The following is a 13,236-nucleotide window of genomic DNA, read 5'->3' as shown; positions in this document are numbered from 1 at the left end:
ATCTTTGGGGTAAGTTTGACATTGAGTGTTAGTTTTTTGGAGGGAAGTACCAATTGTTTTTAAATAGTACGTAGGTTGCAATGTTGCATGCAAGTTGCATGCAAATTGCAATTGCAATGGGAGAGAGAGAGAGAGAGAGAGAGAGAGAGAGAGTGAGTGGAGCATACTTGTCTTCTTGTCAAGTCAACGATACGCGCAAAACAAGGAGAAAAGAAAAGGATTTAAGGGTTGAGAGATTGATCCTAGCCCTCTATTTAATCTAACGGTTATAAAATAATTCCACGTCATTGCGTCACTTAGGGATTTTTTTTTTAATTCACTCTCCTTCCTTCTTTCTCTCAATATTTATTTTGTCTGCTCATATCTTTCTCTCTTCAACTTTCACTCTTCAGTCCTCTCCTCTGTTCTCTCTAATTTTCAAAATTTTCCAAAAATCTCAATGTTGCGGTTGCCACCCTAGACCCCAAACACCATTTCTCTGTACTCTCCCAATCAAAAAAACCAACATGGCAGCAATCATCCAATAATGATAAAAAGATTTTCATCGGACGGTCAAATCAGCTAAAAATAACCATAGTTGGAAAAGGCAAGCAATTAAAAGACGTTACCACTAGAATATATTTAGCCATAAGAGATTGCTTTCACTTCCATATCTTTTCCTTTCACATTTGTGGCACACGTGCTGGCAATTTTGGGTTTGGTTTTTGTGTTGGTTTGGACCTTAGATTTCAGAGGTGGTTTAGCATGGGAAGCTACTAACAAGAGCCTCATCTTCAATGTAAGTTTTTCTAGCTCTCTCTTTCTCTTTCTATCTCTTTTGCTTCTTGGGTAGGTGGTTTTTGTTGGATTTCTTGAAGAATTTTTAACTTCTTATCATATATACATATGTATATATGCATGTATATACTTGTTATGATTTCCAGCACTATGTTTTGTTTGGTTGTAATTTTGTGGGGTTTTATAAAATTGTAGAAGCTCTCTCTCTTTCCCTCTTCTGGGTTCTGTAATTTTCGTTTGATTTTTGGGTGTTTTCCTTTGAGGTTGACTATGTCTATCAAAGTTTGTGTTTGTTTGTTTGTTTTGTGTGTGTATGTATGGCTTAGGAAATGACAAAATGTTGTGTTTCTTGGGCGCCCCTTTTTTTGGATAATGGATGAAAACTCAAGGACATTAACAAGTTTAGTATTAAATTTGATTTTTTGATCTTTTTCAGTTAATGAATACTATCTTAATATTTTACTTTTACTTTAAGCTATGGTTTAATGGGTGACCACTGACCTAGGTATTATTCCTCATGTTTATTGGCATTTGGAATTTTTCTTGATTCTCTCTCACTGTGAATATGGTATTATTGGATGCCACTCCAATTGGCTTGAATTGGACTGTTTCAAACTTTTTTAATTATATATATATATATATATATATATTTTTTTTTTTTTTTTGTGGTAACAAGCTGTTTAATATCAGTAACTAAATGCACTGGACAGCTAAGCCAAGCACTATTTTTTGTTTTGTTTTTTTTTTTTTTTTGGTCCTTAATGTCAATATTTTGAAATTTATCTAGCTTCTAGTAAAGCGGTTCACACTTAAACCAAGTATGGTAGGTTGATTCTTAATCAACAATACCAACTCTTTTAGATGATCAAAAATTAGTACGAACTTGATGAAATGAAAAGATTTTCTCTCTTGAACTAGGGTTATATTTTCTAATAAATGGAAAATTACTTGTTGCCATGGTAACATTTACCTATAGCTTAAACCAGTAAAATTCTCAAGCTGTTTGTTTGGGAGTAGTGATAGTTTGTTTGTTTGTTTTGTTTTGTTTTGTTTTTTTTTTTTTTTGAGAATCGTAGTAGTGATACACTACGAAAAAAGGTTCTATAGCCGCGTTTTTAAAACGTGGCTATAGCTCAAAAGAATGATTTAGCATTCTAATAAGAATGCAATAAAAATGTGTGTTAGTAATTGATCCTAAATGGTTTCAAAAAATATATGCAAAAATAGTAGGAATTTATATCATGTTAAATTAGAATATTTGATCGAATGTAGGTTAATCTTGTTTCTTTAGTAATGACAAGTCAATTACCATTGCATGAACTAGTCCTGTCTGACATGAGTTTGTGTTACAATTTGAAGAGGCAATTGCTCGAGCATTAGGATGTATTGGAATCTCAGGTGAGTGGTCAGAAATGCACAGGTGAGTTGAATCATATTGAAATTGATTGGGCTTTATATTAACTCCTACAAAAAATCATTTAATTTTTTTTTCTGGATAACAAATAGTAAGCAATATAAGAAACTATGTAAGTGTGCAATTGAGCTGATAAAATAAGGTTATGGATCAAAATGTTCTATCCACAGTGGCAGCGGTTAGAATAGAAAATTGCATAATATTTCATTCCTTAATAATATAAAAAAAAAAAAAAATCAAAACTCCCTCTATAAATCAATAAGTTTTGTTGCAATAAGTTTGTTGCAATAAGTTTCATAGGTACTTTACTAACCTATCGCAATAAAAAGATTTGTTACAATAAGTTTCCAAGAGATCTTTATTGCAATAAATATTACTGTTGTAGTAACCTATCACAACAAAACTTGCAATAAATTATAGCAGCAATCTTTTTATTGCAATAAAGTATTTTTAATAATAATATAACTCTTTTATTGCAACAAAACTCTATTGCAACTGATATCTATGGCAACAAAAAGAGTGAAATGAATTGGTATAAAACAGTTCATCAAGAAAATTCATACTTTAAATTCAAATGGAACTGCATAATAAATCACCTTGGGACATAGATGTAGTATAATATAAACTTCATATTTCTCAATGCATATGGTTACAAATTTTCCTTAGTTTTTTAGCCAAACTGTAGGAATGTACTAAATACTTATTTATATAGCTCACTAGATATTTCAAAAGAATTTAATTTTTATACTTATTCAAATGGGTTTCTCCTAGTAAATAAAAGGGTACAGGGTATACTTATTTCTTTACATTTTGGACAATAGGAAAAATCTGGAACCAATTTTACTCTTTCTTCTGATTTTCATTTTTTTCCTTATTAAGCCAATTTTTATCTTTTTCCTTTTGTATTTTATAAGAAATTTGGAGCTGCTTCTATTAACTACTGTTATTTAATAAATGATATAGATTTCTTAGAAGTTAGAACTACTACCACGGTCATCTATCCTCCTCCTCCTCCTCCTCTTCTTCTTCTTCTTCTTCTTCTTCTTCTTCTTCTTCCTCCCAGTCTCAAAATGTCATTTTTATCACCAACTTTCAATAGCTCCACCCAAGTACCAAATGGTTCCCCAACTCGCACAATGCCATTCATCATTTTTGATCCTTCCTACAAGAAGGACTATGTCAAGATCATCCTCCTGATGGTGTTCTAGGCCTTAATCTTTGTTGTGCTAGTGTCCCTTTGCTTATGGGTGACACTACACATTAAGAGTTGGCCTAGGCAAGCTAATGTCCCACCACTAGAGGCTGCCCCAGAAGTTATAGATATTGCACTCACTGATGAGGATGAGGATGACGACGATGACGACGACATTGCTGAGGTGTAGGAGGTTGAGCTTTGAGGTCAATCAGGTGACCAGCTTGAATATTTTTAATATAGTCCTTTGTTCATTTTGCATATGTTAGATGTTCTACATATTCATTTTAGTATGCTTGTGTTTAGTCTTGGACTAAGAAATTGTACTACCACTGCACATTCTAGAATGTGACTCAAAGTCATCAACTTTTTATTTGCAACTAGAGTAGGAATAGCTTTGCAACTAAATTTGTTTTGTATTTTGCATTAATCTTATCTGTACTCATTATTTATGTGCAGCAAGTTCAGAAGCTATGGTAAATAAGACTAGGGCTGTCCACGGGTCGGTCCGGGTCAGGTTTGTGCCCAACCCGGAACTGACCCAACGAAATCAGATTTTGGAAAAACTCACCTGCCGCCGACCGTCGGAGTAAACGGGTCGGGCGGATTAGACTTCAATGGGTGGCGGACGGGTCTCGGTCGGCGTCAAAGGTCTGAGAAAACGGCGAGGAAATCACGAGAAAAGGTGAGAGAAACCCAGATCCGACGAAAATCTCATCGGAATCTATGAGATTTTGCTAGATCTGGCGGTAATCTCACCTGATTCGATGAGATTTCGGTAGATTTGGTCAAAATATCGTCAGATCTACGTGAAATAGCGCCTGAATCAACATTTTATCGCTGGAATCTGGGTTTTATCATCGGAATCTGGGTTTTATCATCGGAATCTGGGTTTTATCACTGGATTCTGGGTTTTTCTCCGGATTATGGGTTTTCGTCGGTCGGTTCGGGCTTTTCGGGTTTTCGGGGGAGAAAACCGAAACCGACCTGCCGAAGTCGGTTTTTGATGGAAAATCCATCGCCGACCGCCGGAGTAAGTCGGGTCGGCCGGTTTTTGGTCGGGTCTCCGGGTGGGTCGGGTCATCGGATATGTGTGGATAGGCCTAAATAAGACTGACTTTCCATCTTGGCTGTTGGGGTGGATTCATTGCAACATATGCCTTTAATTTTCATTTAGCCAAAGAAAAAACTACTTGTCTTTTAATTACAATGTAGAAAGCAAATGTGTTATCAAATGATTTGATATCCCTATGTTATGATTTGTGTCCTTAATTTAAGTTGCCTTAAGCTTTAGTAAATGAATGATAGCCCAAGTAGAAATGGCAATGGGTTGGGTTCAGGCTGGGTTTTACTATACCCAGACCCGACCCGCAGGCTGAAGCCCGTGACTCGAACCCACTCCGTTTATTAAACGAATTTTTTATTCGGGCTCCAGATTCGCCCCACGGGGCCTCGTGGGCCGCACGGGCCCCGTCCAGCTAAGCCAGATTTGGGCCTAATTCTCAACCCAATCACAATTTTTTTTAAAGGCCCAAATGCCAAAAATAGGCCCAATCAGCTTAAAATATGAAAAGAAAAAAAAAAGGAAAAATTTTACACTATGACATAATTAAGAACCCTGGATTGTCAAACATATATAGAAATTTTTTTTCCTCTTCTTTGTTAATACAGATTTTTCTCATAAAAAAAAAGAAAAAATCACAATCCCAAACATAAAAAGAAACACAAAGCAACTTTATTTTTGCTCCTCTATTAATACAAATTTTTTACTCAAAAAAATAAACACAAATCACAAACAAAAAGCTCATCTTTGCAAACAACAAGCACCACGAGATCTGTGCTCCTTCGTGATTGGGTGAGGGTTAGTTGAGAGAAAACGAGAGTGAGAATGAGAGAGGACCGAGAGGTAAAGGGTGGCAAGGCTGTGTGAGGCCGTGGGGCTGAACGAGGTGAGGAGTGTGAGGCTGAATAAGGCCATGAGGGGAGCATCTAAGGCTGAGAGGGTGGCCAGCGGTGAGAGCTTGAGAGTGAGAAAGGGTGGCTAGCGGTGAGAATTTGTTAGAGATAAAGAAAGGGTGGCAGAGATATTGAGAGCTTGTGTGTGTGTGAGAGAGAGAGAGAGAGAGAGAGAGAGAGAGAGAGAGAGAGAGAGAGAGGTGGCTGGGAGTTAAAAAAAAAAGAAAAAGAAATCTGAAAGAATGAGAGAGTATTTATATTATGGTAGTAGGGTTTTAATTTTTTTTTTTAATATTATATATGTATACAAGTTGAGTTCGGGCCGGGTATGACTATAATCCGAACCCAACCCGGACTAGTTTCGGGGGGTTTTTTTTATATTATAAAACCCATACCCGACCCTATTATTTATCGGGCCAGGTAAAATCCGATCCATTAGGGTCGGGCCGGACTGGGTACTCACGAATCGGGCTTAAATTGCCATCCCTAAGCCCAAGCTTTGTTGTTAGAGGGTATTGAAGCAGTTGAAGAATCAAGACTGTTAATTCACATTTATCCCAATTCTGATACATGGATCCTGGTAAAATAAATAAATAGCCTTGGATAGAGGTGTCACTAGAGTGGTTTTGCAGGTCCAATATTTCTCGAGTTGTAGTTTCATAATTTTCATGTCGGAAAATTAAGCTTTTAATCTAAAGCCAACAAAATTTATTCAAGGAAGAACTGAAGTCAATAACCATGGGTTCAGCTTTTCCTCAATTGCTACATATGAAGAACTTTTTTCTTTTTTGCTCAAAGGAAAGATTCACATTAAGAAAAAAAGACTAGCACAAATTCTATAGAACAGCAACCAACCCTGATAACAACAAACTAATTCAATATATGAACCATAGCCGAAAAACAACCCAGAGATAAACTCAGTCCCTAAACATCTGATTTTGAATCCCCATCTAGTCCTGCTGTGAAGAAAACATCTGGTAGATGATGCAGATTGCTGAAATTCAAAGACAATTGGAGACGAGATATTTCAGGCTCACGCCCCTGCATGTCACCCTTAATATGCTGACAATTGATCTCCATCTTTTGGTCCAAGGTATCTCACTTTCTATTTAGATCGACCTTCACTTATTCCTTTAATCTCAGTTTTTCCTGCACTTAGGCTATGGCTCTTTTACTTTCACCTCCTGCCTCCACATCACCGGTAATCAAAACTAATTTACTAAAATTTTCCCTTAAATTTAATAATATATTTGGGTGTTATCAAATTCATAGCTAAACAGGTTTAGATAATCATTTATGAAAACCAAAGAAGTAAACACTGATATATAAACCAACATAAAAATGACTAAAGCAACAGATAATTACAGTCAAACTTGTCAACCTAGTTGGAAATAATTAATACAACTGACACATGCAACTTAAGATTTTTTTTTTTTTTTTAAATGTGCTCCAGGCAAAACAGCAACCGCAGAATATTTAATCCAAATTTTGGGATTTTCCTGGGACCAAGGTACAAGAAAATAACAATAAATAATCCAAATCAGAAATGGACCCCTTATTTGGCTACCCTCATAAGTGATTTACAATGTATTTCGCAGGGTTAGAGAGAGAGAGAGAACAAAAATAAGCAACAAGCAGCATATTATAACAACAACAAAGCCTTAGTCCTATGGTCCTATGGATCCTCAATAGACTAATTGGGATTGTTCACAAACTGCATCTTAGCCACATTATTATGAAAGCATTCTGACTACTCACAATGACCAGCTTGAGTACATGAGTTATATGACAACTTATTCTGCACCACTTATACTGTTAGCTTCCAGGCTCTTTAATACCTGAAATCAACATAGCCGATGACGGAAGCTTTCAATGAATCAGAAGTACAGGTAAAACTTTATTGAATTATCTATTTAATTAACTTTTTTGTTTTCTTAAATAAGATTCATTGCTCAAAACCATTGTTTTGAAACCCAAACTGGACCTGGCTGTCCGACCAGGTTAACCAAGTGAGTCTATGAAATTTTTATTTCGTGTCTTAACCTATGTTCACTCTCCTGAAAGTTTCATAGTGTGGCTCATAAATTTAATTCAATGTTAGTTTGTATAGTTTAGAATCTCCATTGTTCTTGTATATACGTACTAAGGTGCTTCTCCTCCATTCACTATACATTTTGTTAACAATTAAGATCTTATTGAAAAGGTTTGGCAACCATCCTCCACCCACATCACCCAGGCACTTCCAAACTTCAATGGAGATTTCAGCATGTCAATTGTCACATAACTTTTCAGTTTTCATCCTCCTAAACACGCCATTTGCCTCGTTTATTCTAATTTTCGAACAAACCCACAGTTTCTATCCTCAATTAGATTACTTAGTTTGTTTAAGTTCTTGAATGACTTCCATATAAAAGTTCATCAAAGTAACTCTTCCATCTCTGTTTAATCTCCTATTCCTTTACTAACACACTTAGACCTTTAATTGTAACACATTCAAGTCTCTTGTTTTTCTTTCCCTTGTCTTAGTAATTTCTCCATCCTTTGTCCCCAACTTGCGATATAATTCATCCTGAGCCTTAAATCTAGCCACTCAGACTGTCCTTTTTTCTTCTTTATCACTTTTACATTTTTCATAAGCAACATTGTCACTACATTTAAGTATACTATTGCTTGGACCTCCTCATTCCACCACCATTTCTCCTTATTCAATAGCCCATATCCTTTAGATTCTCCAATTATTTATGTAGCACTCTTTTAATACAGCTAGCTACTTCATTCCACATCTTATCAATATCTTCATCTACCTTCTCCCTTCTCTCTTTCCATTCTATCTTTAAATGCGAATCGTTTCTCTCCCTTCAAACCACACCACGTAGTTCTTGGTTTCTCTATCCTGGTCTTTTTTTTTTCTACGTTGCAATACAAATATCAAATACCACCAACCTAGGTTGACTGGATGCTCTATTTTGTGTTATCATCCTTCAATTTTAACAACTTCTACTATCATGTAAGGACAAAATCTATCTTACAAATGTTTGCCACACTTTAGAAGTAATTAAGTACCTGTTTGATAACACTATTTCAAACCGCACTTCTTCAAAGTAAGGTTTTCCTACACTTCACTTTTTTTCTAGGTATAGCTTTTTCAAACAACAACCCCATATTCAAAAGGTTAAAATAAGTCGTAGCAAAGTATCTTGCTTGCCTGCTAATAACAACATAGAAGATGCTGCCCGTTGCATATCATGAAAGTCCCCAACAGAGGAAAGGGCTGTAAGTGATGGCGCATTATGCTTCTAAACTAGAGAGGGGCGTGGCAAACAGGCACAAAGTGTGAGTCATTTTAAAAGAGAACTAGTAGCAAAACTATTAGGCCAATTTCAATAGGGACCCAGACCTAAGACATGATTTAGACCGTCAGAATCATGTTAACCCTAGCAAACCTAGAGACCCCAGTGAAAAGGCAATAAGGAGTATCAAAGTTGAGGCATCTGCTTTTGACAGTCGCCTTGACCAATGGTCTTCACTGACTATTTACGTGAAATGGATCACTTCCTTGAATGGTACAACTTGTCTAACAAGAGGGTTAAGTTTGCCAAGATGAAACTCATGCAGTCCCAAACACTTTTGGCAAAGTTCTGAACAGCTCCTCTTTATGAGAAACCAACCTGCCATAACTGATTGGGTGTTTTTTTAAATAAGTAACCCTATTAGGGTTAACTTCTAGATTTGTGGAATAGTCTAAGACAAGGAAACATACTCACTGCAGACTGCATGGAACAATTCAATGATGCAATGTCGTCGAAGATGAGAGAATGACCTTGAAATTTTTTAGAAAAGACTTCAATATAGATGTCAAGAAGAAACTTGCTCTATGTGAGGTCACAACCTTAGACAAGACATACACCCTAATTCAAAACTATGAACTAGTCACTATGTGCCAATTAGCAAGAAACCCGAAAACCCGAAACACATTGAGTAACCTTCAGGTAAAAATCCACTGGAAAGATCACTTCAGCCTATAGCCAACCCTAACCATAAGCCAATTGACAGAGAAAACAAAGAAAACCAAGTGGCTAGTTAACCTCTTAAAAGTGCAACAGAGAAAATAAAAGGGGCTAGAAAACAGCGAAGACAAAGCCATTTGGGGATCTCTGGGAGGCCATGCTATTTTAAGGTTGATAATTAAGTGGAATTCCTTGTTTTAAAGTCCTAACAGTTATCAACTTATCATGCAAATTTTTTTATGAGCCTTCTTATAACCCAATTGCAAACCCTATACCTGATCCAGCACTTCTAACCCCACCATCAGCAAGTAACATATTGATACACTAGGAATGAAGGAGTTCAATTCTACCTAGTTTGTTGGAAGGAATGGATCACCAAAGGTGAGCTACAGTAGCTAGACCATGACATGTTTGAGTATTTTCAGAGCTGCCAGGAGCTACACTCGAAGGGGTCAAGCCTTCTCCACCTCCGGAGAGTTGGTACAAACACCAGATACCCATCGGACCAGATTAATGATTAATTCTGTTGGATGATATTTCGATTGAATTTATTTGATTTTTATGATTTTATGTTATTTGATTTTATTCCGCATTGAATTTGTCATTAGCTTTTTTTCCTGCATTTGATGTAATTTGATTACAAGTTATTCCCTGTCCATATTGGATTTAATTTAGAAATCCTATCTAAAGGGTCCCATGATTCACCATTGGAAGGAATACTTCATTGAATAACAAAATTTTAATGGAGTTTTCCAATAACTTGGTGTTAACTCTAGGCAACCTTAAGTGCTAACTCCTAGGTTTCTATCTCCTCTCTGCTTGGTGCCAACTTTGTGCAAATCTAAGTGCTAACTCTTAGAATATCTTTTCTTGTTTTTGTCCTTTTGTTCTTCTTTTTCCTATATTCCACACATGCCCTCTTTGGAATAGCGTTGTGTTGCTTCATATCATTGATTTAAGGATATAGTAATGCCTTTATCATGGAAACAAAATCCCAATTTCACAAGATAAGTAGCGCCTACCCATAAATCAACTAAAATACAAAAGAATTACCTACAAACAAGCACACAAGTATTTTATATATATATATATATATATATATATGTGTGTGTGTGTGTGTGTAATACGTTATATATAGGTAATCAAAGTTTTATTGAATAAAGAAAACATCATGTTCATGATGGTGAACACATGCTTCAACAATAACAAGTAACATATATACAACGTAGAACAATTCAACGCAGTAAAGTTGACATAGTTTCCAGCAAGGCCTGTAGAGAAAAGTTCACATACCTTACGGAACGCCAATATATCAGCCAGAGGAATTGATAGTGTCATCTTAAGAGCAACATCTAGTGCATTAGAGAGTGCTCTATTGCCATATAGTTCAAAAAAACCAAAGTTGACATAGTTTTAAGCAAGGGCTGTCAATTGGTGGTGACAAAAAAAATCAGCTTATCACATATTTTTCATCCAATACAAAATATTTAATAACACTTAACCTATGTGCTGTGTAATTACTTATTAATTATTATTACTAGCTTTTAACCCGCACTATGTGCGGGAACCTTTTTATTTACATTTATTAGAAATAATTTTTTTTTAATAATATTTAAATACACTTCTACCACATACTGATTTAATATTTTTTAAAACTTTTTTATATGTTAACAGCATTATTTGCCCGTTTTACATATTGTAAGAGTTAGCGAAACTGTAAAAGATATTCCTTCAATAATTTAAAAATATAAATATAAAAAAAGAAAAAGGTTGCAATGTTTGGTTGCTAAAAGAATTAATACCACATTTATGTCCCTTCTTCAACTTGGATTTTTGCTCAAAATATGGAGTCTGGACCATCCATACAAAACACTATTATTTTAATACCTTTGATATAAATACACCAAGATTACGATGAACACCAGAGCATTTAGGAGTGTGCATGGGAACGGATGGTAGAGAAAAAACTAATGGTTATGGCCGGCCTTTAAAAGAAAATTCTTCTGTTAACTTATGACTGACAGCTCATGTATGCCTCAGCTTGCAGGCAAAAGTTCACCAAGAAGAAAATAGAAACTAATTATATCCATACTCTACACAAATAGAATCAACCAAAGACATCTTTCTAGGATCAACATGAGCTACAATCTATATATTTCTTACATGTCCTAATAACCGGTTCTTCTCTAATAGGTCATAACACATAAACCTTTATCGAAACTAAACAGTCCATAACAACCAAACCTAAATCAAAGTTAATGCCAAAATTTTGTTTATAAGAAAATACCTTTACTATTGTGGTACGTGGTATTACGGTGGTGGGATGCTGCTTGAAGGTGGTTGCTGGCCTAACTATGCTGGCAGCCCTCAGACTTATCTCTCTTTCTTTTCGATGTGCCTTATAGATGTTTTTATTGCTTTGGGGTTTTGATTGCAAATAGGGTAAAACTTGTAATGCTACCAGAATTCAAATATCACTTAGTTTAAATAGAAGTGATAAAACTAACCCCAAAAATTATCATTGTGGAAAATTTTTTTTAACAAATAAATTCAAGCAATCAAAATCAAGCAAATCCATCTTAAAATTACAATTTCAGACACAATTACACAAACCCACTATGAACACATACACTTTTATCAAACCATTCGATTAACAAAATTGCATACAAAAGTAAAGCCAATAAAAACACCAACTCCTAGAACAAAAGCCACCTAAATCCCATTCACTATTTACAATGAACCCATATCAATTCTTTGAACAAAAGCCTCCAAAATCACACAAAAAACCCATTTCAATTCACTAAGTTTACAATGAACCCATATCAATACTTTGAACAAAAGACACCAAAATCATACCCATTTCAATTCACTATAAATTTACAATGAACCCACATCAACACTTAACACAAAAGTCTACAAAATCACAAAAAAAAAAAAAACCAATTTCAATTAACAAAATACCAAACCCAACTTTCACCAGAATGAAACTAAAAACACAAAAAGACCTGGGAACTTGATTGAATTCGGAGGCCTCGATTTTGGAGGGCCAAACTTGGGGGTTCTTGTAGCAAAGGAAGACATGGCGCTGGTAGAACTCAATTTGGAAATAAGAGAGGAGGTGAGATGTATATAGGCAAAGAGGGTATGGAAGACGAGGCGACACGCTCGTCCAAACACGGAGCCAATCAGTCCGTGCCACGTGTCTTAGCATTTAAAAAAGGCGGCTCGAGGCACCACTTATGAATGACCTTTCGACAATGTTAACTCCATAACCCGCTAGCTACAATTGACGAGGTCATGAAGTAGGGAGCAGCTGATAAGGATAATTTTGTGATTTGCCCCTGACAAAATGAAAGCCGACGGATATAGTGAGGCTGTCAACTTTACTCATGAAACTACCTTCTCATAGTCCACAACTTCAACTCATGGCTGACGAAATGAAAGGTGACGGATATAGCGAGGTTGTCAGCTTTACTCATGAAACTACCTTCTTGTAGTCCACAACTTCGCCTCATGGCTGACGGCATCAAGCTAAAGGGTGTAAGCTGACGACATCAAGCCGACGACAGTAAACTAAAGATATTAAGCTTAAGGTAGAAAGTTGGAGGTAAGCTGAAGGGACATATGGACCTCCGTCAAATCTATCCATGACCTTACCTAATCTCCACGCATGCATGCATAAGGAGAATTCTTGCGCTACACGCTTAACCCTAATTAAGGAGATTCCTATAAGAGAAAGAACTCTGGGAGATACGCAAGATCCACAAGTTACTCTTCTAGAAGGAAAAGACTTCTTGATCAAGGTATAGATGCCAACCCCATACTACTATAAATACCTCAAAACCCTCACAAATCAAAGTACGCATAATTCACCCCAACTCTGGCACTTG

The sequence above is a fragment of the Castanea sativa genome, chromosome 11 (genome assembly GCF_040712315.1).
Source record: "Castanea sativa cultivar Marrone di Chiusa Pesio chromosome 11, ASM4071231v1".
Classification (NCBI taxonomy): Eukaryota; Viridiplantae; Streptophyta; class Magnoliopsida; order Fagales; family Fagaceae; genus Castanea; species Castanea sativa.
The sequence above is the reverse complement of the archived record's forward strand: the minus strand, read 5'-3'. Positions refer to the sequence as shown.